The following is a 14,613-nucleotide window of genomic DNA, read 5'->3' on the forward strand; positions in this document are numbered from 1 at the left end:
AAGTAGCTTGTTTTATACAGCTGTCTGAAGCAAAAGTGTTGTCTGTATCTATCCCTTGAAATGGATAAAATTGAGTATCGTGTGGTTATAAAATTCTTTGTAAAAGAAGGTTTAACGCCAAAAGAAATTCATTTAAAGTTCATAAAAGTTTATGGGCACTCTTCTCCTTCGTTTTCGACAAGTAAGAAATGGGCTGCCGAGTTTAAACGTGGCCGTACCAGCCTTGAAGATGATCCACTTGAAGGACGTCCAAAAAGTGTAACAACACCAGAAATCATTGATTAAGGTCACGATATGGTACTGGATGACCGGCGAGTCAAAGTGCGTTAAATTACTGAGACTGTGGGCATTTCAAAAGAACGTGTAGGATATATTTTGCATGAAGAATTGCAAATGAAAAAGCTTTGCCAAGATGGGTGCCGTGTTTGCTCACAGCAGATCAAAAACACACTCGCATGAAAATCTCTGAACAGTGCTTGAAGCGTTTTAACAAGAATAAAACTGATTTTGTGCATCGATTTATTACTATGGATGAGACTTGGATTCACCATCACACACCAGAATCCAAACAGCAGTCAAAACAGTGGACAGAAGCCGGTTGTTCAGCGCCAAAGAAGACAAAGTCGGTTCCATCAGCAGGAAAGGTCACAGCATCGGTGTTTTGGGATGCTAAAGGTATTTTGTTTATTAATTATCTTCGAAAGGGTAAAACAATTACCGGTGAATATTATTCCAATCTATTAACCAGAATAGACGAAAAAATTTGTTAGAAAAGACCCGGTTTGCAGAAGAAAAAATCTTTCATCAGGAAAATGCACCTGCACACAAAGGTGTTTTGGCGATGGGAAAATTAAGGGATCTTCACTATGAATTGTTGGAACATCCACCTTATTCCCCAGATTTGGCTTCCTCTGACTTCCATCTCTTCCCAAAACTAAAATTCTTCCTCGCTGGTCAGTGTTTTTCTTCGACTCAAGAGGCGATTGCAGCTGTACAGGGGTATTTTGTAGATCTTACTGAGAACCACTACAGGAACAGGATAAGAGCGTTGGATCATCGCTGGAATAAATGTATTAGTCTTAAGGGAGATTTTGTTGAAAAATAAAACTAATTTTGAAATTATAAATTCGTTTTTTCATTGTTAGGCCGAGAACTTTTCAGACCACTCTCGTATGTAGTTAGTATGTATGTGTTTTTGTATTTTTCCAATCTGTTCTTAGTTCTAAATGAATAAATGGCATTAAAAATCTAAATGGCTATTTGAAATGGAGGCCTTGAAAGCATTTTGAAACGCACTTAGGCCTAACCGGAATTATATTTCAACTTCGTTCAGCGTATGTGTACAGGCGTTGATGACGTACATTGTCAAAGCTACCTATTTCTCTTCGTGCGCTTGTGTGTGTGAAGGGGGGGGGGAGGAGGAATTGTCAGTTTCGTGAAGTCATTTGTTGCTTTGTGAGAGAGAGAGGTAAGAAACCACAAATAGATCTGAGACTATTAAAAACAAACGTGGATAAAAGGGAAATGCAACCAGTATCATGAATTCAAATATTAATCAAGTGAGATCGGATATCTTAAATCTCCGAAAAAAAAATTGCATAACTGCGACTTTTATATTCCGGTTTATAAGGATGTGTCTTCACACTAAGTGGAGAAAATTAAAGAACAATAAGTCTTAGGTGTTGTTGAGAAAATGAAAATTCTTACTACCACAGGGTTGGGTGTTAGCAGCCTGGCTCATAAATAATTGCGCTCAACTACTAAGGCTTGGATTCTTTCTTTGCTGATGATGTAAAGTTACACACTGGAGTCACTTGTTCAGATGACCCGAGTTCGTTACTGGATGATCTGTAAACACTGACGAAGAATCGGGGTTTTAATTTTATTGCGAACAAATGCAAGTAATATCTGATTCAGCAAGATAATATTAGATGGATAAGAGTTGCTGAGACAGACTAGAAAAAAGTTTGAATACAAATATTTGGGTAATTTGATTCAAAGGGAATTTAATTTGATAAGACAACTAGAAGCTCCAATAGAGTGGGACTAATTTTACAGCCGTTATTATATTACGGCCCTCATCTTTATCCACCCACGTTTTTAATAGATGTCAAGAAAATTGAGGGTATTCAAAGACTGTTTGTTAGGCGTGGAGAAGGATATACGAGGTGTGGATATTAAATAACGAGATTGGTTGCAAAAATGTGGTTTATTATTACAATTGTACAACTTACTTGTTATCCCCTTCAACACACTTCCTCCATCTTCCAAGAGTAGAAAATTCATTCGAATTTTCCACTGTTGGAAGCAGTGCTGCAAGTCATCAGGTGTTATCTGCTTCCCAATGCTTTTCCCAAAGATTTCGACTTTGGGAAAAGGTAAAAGTCGCATGGAGCTAAGTCCGGCGAGTAAGGTGGATGGTCCAACACTGGGATCTTCTTATCAGCCAGATACTGCTTTACAGACGGTGGGCTGGAGCGTTGTCTTGATGAAGAATCCAAGCGTTGTTCATCCACAGATCGAGTTCCTTCTTCTTCCTCACTCGTTCTCTCAGCTTGGCCAGAACCTCAAGGTAATTATGTCGGTTAACTGTTTGACCCTCTGGTACCCATTCAACCATTACCACGCCATTGATATAAAAAATAAAAAAATAAAAAAAAACGATCAGCATTGCCTTCAGTTTTGACTTACTCATTCTTGCTTTTTTCATTCTCGGTGACGTGGGAGTTTTCCAGTGCGTCGATTATCTCTGTTTCTGGATCGTACTGGAAAATCCATGTCTCATCACATGTGATGATCTTCTCCTGCAAGTCCGGCTCCGCTGTCAGCTGGACTTCCAGTGGATGAGGTAAAAGAGAAAACAGCAGCGCTACTGAAGCAGATAACACCTGATGACTTGCAGCACTGCTTCCATCAATGGAAAATTCGAATGCAACAGTGTATAGATAGAGGAGGGAAGGATGTTGGAGGGGAATAACGAGTAAGTTGTACAATTGTAATAATAAACTACATTTTTGCAACCAGTCTCGTTATTTAATAGCCACACTTCGTGTATATCTACTCTATATATATTTTGTGAGTTCAATATATCTCATCATCGGCCTATGGAGTGCTTAGATTCAGCAGATAGTAGGAGAGGAAAAATAGATAGAGATATATAGTGGTAGAGTAGAAAAAAGAGGCCTCAGCTGACCTGTTTTAGCTGTTGACCCCCCCCCCCCAGGGGTGCTTCTAAAACGGTCGTTGATTTTTCACTTTGTAAAAGGAAACTGTAGAAAGACTGTGGAAAAAATCTATGGGAATGTTACAGGAAAGAAAGAAAAATCATGTGAAGGAACCAAGAGATGGGGGAAGAGCCTGGCCCGAGTGATGCAGCTCACAGGGAGTGAGCTGCACCGCCTCGATGTAGGCCTTCGCAACTCGGGTTTGTTCAGGTCAACCCCCTCCTGTGTGGACTAAAACAACTGTCCAGAGGTCTTTAACCTTCTGTAAAAATTGCACATCACCCAATCTGCCTGTTCCGTGACGTCTGTTATTTTACGCAGAGTGTTGTTGCATAGGCGTGTTCTGTCGTCTTCATTTAGATCCCCAGGAAATATTAGCTGGTCGGGCACAGTCATGGTAATGTCCTCTATAAGAAGGTTTTTCCATTGAAAACTGATACTTCCTCCCCGAAGGATGAAGTCTGGTTCATCTCCGTTGTACATTATTTTGAATAATTTGTCTGCGGTTTCGATGGGTCCGCTCATTTCCTTAATATTGCAAAAGCTTTACACGTATTAATGCCATATTGGTAGTTTGTTTCTTTTACAGAAGATCCCATTATTTCCTGTTCTGCTGTGACGTTGGTGGTCTCCTCAGTCTCTGATTCTGAGGTGTTTTTGATTTTTTCTTGTCCCCTGTTTCTGGGCTTGTAGGTCATTTACTGGTGTTGTTGGTCTGCGCTTCTTCCTCCTCTGTTTTTCCTGGGAGTTTCACTGTGGCGCTATTTGTCTCCATTTCTTCCTCCTCTGTATGTTCGCTTACTTCCTTCCCAGTACTTTCATATCATATGCCTCGCTTCTTCTTAGATTTTAATGCCGAGGTTTCTGTGGCAGCTGCCTTGTCTTCTTCGGCCATTGTTTTGACGTATGCATCCTTTAGAGTTGGAAAATCTCGTGCTGAGTTTTCCGAGTCTCGTTCTGGTGTGGCTTGCTGGCGTTATGATACCGCCCATCCTTTCTGGATGGGCCAGTGTCTACTTTGTGGTCGATGGTCCAATTTAAGGCAAGCTGATTCGCTTTTTTCTAGGGTATGGCCTGCTTTTAGGCAATTTTTACATTTCAGTCGAGGTCAGTCTGTCCCAAGGTGGGTGAAGGCGCCACACCTGAAGATTGCTTCTTCACACCAGGATAATTTACCATTACCCTGGTGTAAAGAAGCAAAAAGTATCTCCTTACCATGAAGGAAGATACTTTTTTCCCCCACATTCAAAACCTTCAAGTAGCTTGTTTCTATATTTTTAACCACCACTTGGTATCTTCCTCCCCCATAAGGGGCAAAACCAAATATATATATTCTCTGCACCTACGGAGTTCATCAGAGCTTTTGCTAACGTCCTCGCCGGTATGGTAGCATCCGTCTCGATGCCGAGGGTCCGGACGCGCGATAGAACAGTTGTCATAGTCGTAAGATTGACTGGAGGGGGGGGAGGGTCCTTAGATATCCCTACCACCACCGAGTGTTTATTCTTGCCCCAGTCCGGAGTTTATACTCTAACTGACTGATTAATTATCCAGAGCCTCGATGAGACCCGTATTTGATAATAACTGAAAAGAACAAACAGATACTACGTTTTTCTCTTAGCTGATAAGAACAGATACTACACTTTGATCTTAGCCAAAAGGCCGAGAAGCTATAATATAAATGATAAGCCTTTTTATGAAACGTTTTTTATGCCACATGTTTTATAATTCACATATAATAAAACATTTTTTTTTAATATATTGGTGTGAGTAGTGTAATTATTTTTATATAAAAACTTTAAGGAAAATTTATTTTTTTAAGTAGAAAAATATTAAACGTTGCAATTATATATAAGAAAGCAAAAACTTAAAATTATATCAGACAATTAAAGAAGAAAATTGAAATATACGTACAAAGTTCATTTTTACTGTTCGTATACAAAATACGTGGCACGTCTTCCATCAACAGGTTATGGAATTGGTGAATGGAAGTAACTTTAAGCAGAATTAGATAGTAGTTATGGCTGGAAGATAAACTAATTAAAATTTAAGTATGATTTGTGCAATTTGACAGTGTTGAAGGAACTGGTATTATTTGTGTGTATAAATATGTATGCAAAAAATGTGTTGACTGAGGAGGAGGATGAAGATAATCTGTAGGTGCATCTGAATCCCTCGTTCCATCTGTTGAGTATTTCGGCACTGAGTTTGTCAGTCTCGACTAAGACTTTGATTTTATTGTTTTTTTTACTTTCTAGCAAACATTAAATAGACCTCAAAAACGCATTTGGTAGCAGTTATATCTACTGTTTAGATACAATTATGAACTATTAGTATTTCATACCTTTTGCTACCTCATAGGAGCTAATACTCCGGGTGGAAAGCCCATAATAATGGTCAGTTCTGACATGTTATGAGATTATTCACACAGCATTTGAAGCTGGATCTGTTTTAAGACTTGCATCTTTCTGTCGTTCTTGAATTCTATTCTCATGTCGTACCTGATTGTTAGCAGTGGTGTCAAGATGATGGATTTGAGAACAAGAAAGGCCGCTTTTAAATATCCCAAATTGACTGGCCGGAACTAGCAGAGGTTTAGTAGTATTTCTTAATTGTGTTTTTATCGTATTTTTCCTTTGATTGATAAACAAGGCTCTCGGGTACCTTTTTCAAAATTCATTAATTAAAAAACACGACTAACACGAACCAAAGTAATGATAAAATCGGAAAAAAGGAAAAAATCGTGTTTTAATATGCATTCTTTACTTCGGTTGTTATCCATGTGAACTTTGGGATCGCGTGCTTATCATAAACGTTGGATTCTGCGCAGTATGGAAAATGAACACAACAAAGCAACAGTACCTGTTGTTCTTTTTTCAAACATGCTTCCCCTCTGACCCTGATACGTCCTTTGTCGGATGGGATAAAGTAGGGGGGGGAGTTCAATGATTCAGAAACTGAAGGTATTTTTAAGGTATTTTTAAGAAGCGTATAGAGGGTGGTTAAAAATTCCACGTACAAACTTTGAGGGGAGGTAGAGAACATCAAAATCAACCCTATTCACATAAGAAAGTATGACCAGAAACGCCACCCGAAAGTGATAGGTGGCGCTGTTCGCCAGCGCTCCAGGTGAGCAATTGGGGCGTCCTCGTTCAAGCTTTCGACATCGTACGAAGAACATGCGTCGTTTTACAAACGCTGAGATGGCAGACATGCCCCTCGTTTATCATATTATGTATCCAACTACTATTGAACTGTTCAGTTACGCTTAATAAAGTTTTTTAATCTACTTACTGCCTTGTGTTATTTCTGTATCTTTGTGTCCCTGTTAGTACCTTCCGGTGGCGCTTCCGGTCATGCTTTCCTATGTGAATAGGGTTAATTTTGATGTTCTCTATCCCCCCTCAAAGTTTGTACGCGGAATTTTAAACCACTTTATATATAGCTGACCCCTAAACAGCCGAAAGGCTGTAACCACAACAAAAAACACAATTCATAAACAGCTCTGCTGGTTCTCGTAAACTTTATTTTTAGTTTTCAAATCTATTGGAAAATCTGAGATTATGTTCGGAATTGTAATGGACTCGGTGACGTTTGGTTTCGTATATCAAATTGGCGAGAGGGTTTTTTTGGTTTTTTTTTCCCCTGGATGTTATTGTAAATTTTTTAAAGTCTCTATTTTGGTACGAGTCGGTTGACTTGAAGACAGTTTCCAATACCCGATTGAGTTTCAAGGAGTGCACGTTGGTTTTATTAATATGCATACATGAACGTACACACGCACTTCTAGCACTGTTTTGTGAGATCATTTCGTAACGAAAATATATTTACGGGGTTCACTAACCTCGCCGAACGCCTTGCTAAAGCAACCCCCGTATAGAGTTGTGTCGAGAGAGTCCGATGAGAATTAATTCCCTCGTAAGATGCGGATTAAATCCCAGGAGAAAACACGCATTCATTGAAACAGCTAGCAGTCGGCGTTTAAGACGCGCAAATAAGAAATTTTTCGTCTGTAGAATAAATCATTTTCTTTGCAGATCTCCTGGGAGTTGCGAGTATGGAAACCGTCGCGATGCTGTGATGTGCGAAGCCTCCCTGATAATCTTAGCAGCGCTCAACGAACTCTATCAAGGACATTATTTCATAAACGCACTGAATGGTGAAGCCCTTAGAACTACTCTCAGTGATCACTGCTTGAATTGCTCTTAATTTTTAGTCCCCTTGTTGGCAATTTAGGAGCAGTTTATTCTTTTCTGTATGACTAAAGACATGAGATAAACTTCCTAATATTTAATTAATTTATTTTAAGGTTTCCCTATTTGTTATATACGCAGGGCATATATAACAAATACGAATCGATTGCAGAATTAGAATTTATAGAGTTACATATTTAGTTTAATCCTTTATCCAAGTGTAAGCAAACAAAGTTTGCGCTTGAAGTATCTTCAGGACTGAGGCAACTCGTAGCAAAGGTGAGCAAAGCTTCACATCACTTGCCTTAGTATCCCATAATGCAAAGCACATCTCCTAGTGGACATGTATAATGACCTTTCCCATAATGCTATGCATTATGGGAAAGGTCACTACCCAGACCGGTTTCGACCTTTATCGAGGTCTCTTCAGTGGGAGCCGGACGTGTTATAAGAAGTATATAATTTCTTGGTATCTTTAATTTATAGTCTAACCAAGTGAAAAAACATCCAACATCTTTCTCTAATCCAGAGTAATCTAATAATAAGGTAAGACACCTTTTGGCAACTCGTATATGGAAATATGACTTCTGCATTGCTTCAACCTTGGTATGACCTGGAGATGCGGTGATTGATTCACTCAATCCAATACCCTTGGAGGGTGAAGTTCTAACTGAGGCTCGGCTATTGCTGTTACCCTCCTGCCATGATCAGAGCTTTAATATTGCTGTTACCCTCCTGCCATGATCAGAGCTTTAATTTAATAATTTAATAGCTCAATAACGCCTTATCCCTACACTGTCCTCTACAGATAACGGGGAAGATAAAAAGCATTCTTGCTTCGCCCCTTTAAGCCAGTCCTTATATTATATATTATATATATATATATATATATATAAGGACTTGGTATGACCTCTGGGTCTGGCTCTCATTGAAGTGACCTAAAAAAAATGCTGGAACTGGTTCGAAGCTTGGGTGACGAATGGCAATGGAGTTTTAACAGAGGCACGGCTGTTGCTGTTACCCCCCCCCCCCAGATGAAATATGAGTGGCTCTGCTCGGTGATGATGAGTTGAGCTAACGCTGTGAGTTCTCAGCGGCAGGGTGAGTCTGTTACTGAGGGAAGCAACGCTGAGTTTTTGATCTCTTGCGGGTCGCTCATTGTTGGGTGATGCTGGGGATCTCACGAGTTTTTGGAGAGGTAACCCCACACTGAACAGGGAAATATGAGTGGCTCTGCTCGGTGATGATGAGTTGAGCTAACGCTGTGAGTTCTCAGCGGCAGGGTGAGTCTGTTACTGAGGGAAGCAACGCTGAGTTTTTTATCTTGCGGGTCGCTCATTGTTGGGTGATGCTGGGGATCTCACGAGTTTTTGGAGAGGTAACCCCACACTTAAACAGGGAAACCGGTCTGGGTAGTGACCCTTCCTTAATGCATAGCATTATTCTATTATTATACATGTCAGCAAGGAGATGTGCTTTGCATTATGGGACACTAAGGCAAGTGATGTGAAGTCAATCCACCTCTACCATGAGTTGCCCCAGTCCTGAAAATACTTCAGGCGCAAACTTTGTTTGCTTACACTTGGATAACGGATTAAACTAAATTTATTATAGTCTAATCAAGTGAAAAAACTTCCAACAAAATTTATAAAGCTTTTGGATTTTTTTCCTCTGCATAAAATCTTGACTTTATTAAAGGTTCTTCAGATCCTAGATGGAATTGGAAATCCAGGTCTTTCAAACTGAGTTTGGAAAGCTCACGAAAGTGAATAAATACCGTAAATTTTGATATTTTTGCTTAGTGTCTGTGTTGCCTTGTGCAACGCACCTACCTCCATAGCACTAGACTGCTAGAAGAAAGACAGTTATGATTTCAATGCTAATCGCTGAGTAACTTTTCCTAGGTCTTTTCCTTTACCTCCATAGCACTAGACTGCTAGAAGAAAGACAGTTATGAGTTCAGTGCTAATCGCTGAGTAACTTTTCCTAGGTCTTTTCAATTGATTTCTGAGTTAGTCCCTGTTTGGTGTAGGTGAACCCTGTCATAAACTACGGTTTTTAAGCATACAACTGAGAAACCAGCCGTAGAACTCGCGTTATTCCAAATAGTGCGAGTTAGGATTAGGATCACAAAAATGGCGGCCGTTGTCAACCGCATACTTATCTTCTGTAGTCCTCCATTAATTAAGGACGGAGACTATAATTTTTCAAAATTTTAGTTACTCAAAACGAGTTCAGCCTACTTACTTTAAGGAATATCGGGCGTGAAAGAATTTGTATTTTTATTTTCTCTAAAATGAAATCAAACTTTTATACATTTTAGAAGTTTGATGGGAGTAGCCTGGAATGTTTACTTTTATTTTTCTCTTCGTCTGGTCATTTATTTTTTCTTACTATTCGCTTACCTATCACACGGGTATATATATAAGCTTTTAAATCCAGCAAACAACGTACATCAATTTTGGCCATTGAACTTTTAAATCGCCAACGGTAAAGAACAAAAGGGTGGAGATCAACGCAGGTGATGGCCATCTAGAAGAAAACGTCGAATGGATCGCAATCACGTGTTTTTCTTAAATGAAAATCACTTCAGATTACCGTTTTCTTCAAAACATTACGTAAGTTAAAGGCCCTCAGAACAATCGTAAAGATACGGAACTGTACAATCCGAAACTTCTGTATTAATAATAGCATTTTAGTGAAGTTAGGTCCCTTTTTGATCTTTCTAATAAAATCCGCATTTGAAATTACCCACAACAAACTCAAAAGCATTCCAACGAATCAGTACAATGTAGCAAATGTGGAGCAATATATTTTCTGTATATCTTGCTCATTACTTTATTAAATTTTTAATATATATTTATATTTATAGAATATACATTTATATGAAATATATTTTCACATACTTTAAATTTTTCTATCTATTTTTAAACTAACTAAAATAAAATGTAAAGTTTCAGCTACACCATTTTTGATCCTACTTAAAAAAAGTATTAAGTAGGAAGCATTGAGACCAAATGCTAGTGCTGGATGAATTGATTCGTCTAGCATTTGAAAGGGTTTTCAGAAGTTTTATTATTATATTTTTTGATCGGGTTCTTCAACCGAAATTTTAAACAAATTGTTTAATAAAATGTGATAATTACTCAGCCTCCGGTCTGGTTGCCCGAGTGGTTCTTGTTATAAAATTAGAACACAAAATAATAACATCTATTATTCGAAAAATCAGATCCTTCTTTTTTCAGAGCCATTCAACTAAAGATAAATACATAACATTTTAATGATATAAACGAGAATTCGAATATCGCTTAAAGAGGGTTCAATCGTATCAGCAAATATCTGATATCACATACCATCCTTTGATAGCCTCGCCACCAGATAGTTAAGATTTACGAAATGAAATTGCAAATTCGAGTTGGACATCTTCTCAAACGCTATTACTTTATTTACTTCAGAAATCTGCAAGAAACTTTAAATGAACATAACAGCAGACATCTTGCAGTCTCCTCCCACGTGCGGACTTTTTTTTTAGCTCAATTAGCCCACACAGGAAACTGAAATTCCACAGGGGTGGTTATCCAATTAATCCATTTAGTCATGCTTGCCCTGCTGGTGGTGATTTCAAATGTTAGATGATTATTTGTGCGTTTATTAACTCTGAGTGACGGTATACGAGGGGGCGCTGGGGGACATCACTGTGGTGTAGAGAGATGCTCTTTTGCTTTCCTTCTTAACAAACACGTTCTTTAACAGACGCTTCTTAGAATTGAACTTAATAACTTCTCGTGCACTTGCTGAAGAGCCAAGACGTTACGAAGAAAGATATTTCATTCAAGGATGTCTTAATTTAACGTAGCTTTTTAAGAAAACAAAAGAATGGGATTAAAATGCTATCGTTACGTTGCAAGTCAGAAAAATGGTCGCTGTTTATTTGCAAAAAAACTTTAAAAAATGTTAATCATACCAATACTTCTATAATCATTGTTTAAATATGCGATGGGCCCCCCCCCCCTTATACAGTAGTTATACGCAACTGTATAACTACTGTATAAGGGGGGGGGGGTTACTTACCGACTGCAAGTAAAACATTTTGGTCACAGCAACATTAAATCCAAAAATTAAGCTTATCATATTCTTTACATCCGCAAAGAAAAGCACGTGAAAAAAACATTCCCATTGTCAGGTAGGGAAAACTCTTCCACCTCCGAACCAGACTCGTCAACTCGACTTTAATTGAAAATTTTTTTATTAAGATTCTTTCATTCCAGGCAAGATCGAACCCGTTTCTTTCCAGTTAATGGACATCTCAGCTTTTTGGAAGTTTATTTTTCACTTGGTTAGACTATAATAAATTTAGTTGAATCCTTTATCCAAGTGTAAGCAAACAAAGCTTGCGCTTGAAAATATCTTCAGGACTGAGGTATGGTGGTGCAACACCAGGACGACTCCTTGCAAAGGTGGAGCAAGAGCACATCTACTTGCGGACATGCATATCCGCAAGGAGATGTGCTTTGTATTGTGGGTGATACTGAGACAGAAGTGATGAGAGCTTGGGCCACCTTTGCTCCGAGTTTCACCACCTTACCTCACACTTGGATAAAGGATTCAACTAAATTTATTACTCAGCTTTTTCTTTAAAGATGTTTTCACCGCTGTTGCATTCTGTTTTCGTAAAAATTATTTGGGGTGTTCTACGATCAGGTGTGAAGTCCAAAGCGTTAGGAGCTATTTGCAACGTTAAAGACTATCTTCCTGATTTGGTTTTAAGTCCGTCAATTAAGGGGATGCCTTGAAAAACAAAAACTCAGATTTCTCTTTGATTTCTCCTTCGTTTAATTGTTCTTTGTCAACACGCCGCTGGACTAACCTCCGACAACAATTCCAAGTATGTTTCCCTTCTTTAAAAATCCCCCCTGACATCTTTTTTTTTTTTTTTTTGCCGAGATCGCCAAACGAAGGCTTGTACGAGTTGGGGAGGGCGCATTCCTCGCTTTTATGCCGAGTGTGAATCCTTGAGTTCATTAATTAAAGACTTTAGAAAATCCTCTCCGAGATGGCGAAGGGTCGCGGCGATGAAAATAATTTACTCGTCATTATAGCCACATTATTCACGTGCCATTACGGCACGACCTTCCCCCCGGAGGCACCCACTACAGGTGTCGCTGCTGTTGACATTAATGAAAGATTCGCACCTCCTTCGACGTTCCTTTTGAGCGAGGCGAAGTAATTAAGCTCGGCACGTGCTCCCATCTTTGAAGGAATGGCGAAGGTGTACACGATGATTACCTTCTCGGTAACTTGTGAGGGATCTTAGCGGTCTTCTTAGGGTAATTAAGTCGCTGCGAACTCTCGGCGACGAATACTTCGCTGCGGCTCTTTGTGGCTTCGTTCGTTTGCCGAGGGATATCCCCCAATGGGATTTCCCCCCCCCCCTTATGCAGATCGGAACCACTGACGTGTGGCCGCAACATTAAAGACCTTTAGAAAGCGATGAAATAAGTCAAAGGCGCACAAAAACAGACGGGAATGAAGATGAAGGAAAGGGCCATCGACGCACGGGCTCCCGGTGAACCTTAATAGACGAGGATAAGAATGAGGCTGTGAATGGCTTCTTCACTGACTTTCACGGTTCACCTCACTTAAGTTGCTTTACCTCCGAGAAATTACACTAAAGACGGGCTCCGTACCCAAGGTGCGTCTTTCAGCATCCTAAATGCGTTAAGTGCACGGCAGCTTTCTGCTAATATGGACACTCTTTGTTTCCATTTTTGCGTCTTCGAACCAATTCTTTAACTTCTTAGCGGATACTTACAGCGATGGCATCCTCCCGAATGTGAATAAGTGTTGCTGGCAAACGAAACACTGTAACGAAGAAAGGAGGAGGATGCTTTAGCCACTGAGGGAAGTTCCAGTTCTTCAAATGGTCACAGCGCTTAACTGGGAAGGACGATCCGATGGACAAAATTCTTTTCGTTCCTAATTCGGGTTTCGACTTTCGGGTACCTTTCCGGATCTAAATCCCAATTCCTCAGCTTAAACAGCTTTGAAACCATCTTAGAGGGACCCACCGTACTTCAGGACTATTCCTAGACTGATCTCAGATTTTTCTGTCTAAAAAACTCAAAATGAGACCGTCAGTTCACCTTCAGCTGAAAATCTCCGTTTATTTGGCAAAAATACTTCCTAATGCCAGAGAAGTGAAATGGACCCAGTCTTTTGTTTCCCCTAAGCAGTGAGCTCACATCTATGAATTCCTTGTCTTCTTTTAAGTGACTTCAAAAGGTTGGAAACACACCCACAGTGCCATGGGAAAGTTAAGTGTTCCAGAAGTTGAGCTAAAGTTTATACCGGGCTGCTAAAGCCGAGATCGGAGTATTTCCTGTCATCAATCGGTTCGCCTGTTAGCGAACACTAATCCTGCTAATCCTTATAAAATACAACAATCTCGCTAAGATTACGCCCTAAAATAAAACTGCAGGAGTTTAGTTTCCCTTTAAAGTCTGGTGGAGAAAATTTTATTTTTCATTTCTGATATTTGTTCGGATGTCTACTTCAATAGTGAGTGCCGAAATAAAAACCAGCTTTTCCTTGCTGTTTTATGTCGCTTTTCTTGGATGGAAAGACGTGGGTTCGAGTCCAGTCGCGTCTAAGATGCTTAGAACCTTTTTTAAGTTTTTCAGCAGGCGGCCAGTTAGCCAGTCTGTACGAAGGTGAGAGGGTTTTCCTTCCAAGAAATTCAGGATTTTACATTCTTCAAATTAGGGAAAGCAGCCAGAAAAACGCAAGCGGTTACCAAACAGAATTCACTGATATCAGCCAGTGATTGGGAATAATTGCTGCCAAAGCAACTTAACAGTAACAATAGCTGATATGCAAGTCATCATTGCAGCCATTGGAATGATATATGTGTGGGTGCAGAATTTGGTGTACCGTAATCATTATTAGAAGAATTGACTCTCTTTTAACTCAATAGTTCTAAGAATACAGTCATCTACAGTATATATCTGATTTAATCCTTTGTCCAAGTGTAAGCAAACAAAGTTTGCGCTAGAACTATTTTCAGGATGGGCAACTCGTATATAGAGGCTAATGACTTCACATTACTTGCCTTAGTATCCCATAATGCAAAGCACGTCTCCCTGCGGACATCTATAATGCTATGCATTATGGGAAGGGTCACTACCCAGACCGGTTTC

At 39.5% G+C, this 14,613-nt stretch overlaps 1 protein-coding gene and 1 pseudogene across 1 annotated transcript in view; one reads left to right on the forward strand and one right to left on the reverse strand.

The window, feature by feature from the left end:
* Nucleotides 1–14,613, forward strand: part of LOC150095774 (LHFPL tetraspan subfamily member 7 protein-like) — a 46,408-nt gene that overhangs the window by 3,726 nt on the left and 28,069 nt on the right. The gene's annotated exons all lie outside the window — the stretch shown is intronic.
* Nucleotides 4,743–4,898, reverse strand: LOC150095775 (U2 spliceosomal RNA; annotated as a pseudogene).

Source organism: Typopeltis vanoorti, chromosome 20, assembly GCF_054136105.1.
Source record: "Typopeltis vanoorti isolate ZY-2024b chromosome 20, IOZ_Tvanoo_1.0, whole genome shotgun sequence".
Lineage (NCBI taxonomy): Eukaryota > Metazoa > Arthropoda > Arachnida > Uropygi > Thelyphonidae > Typopeltis > Typopeltis vanoorti.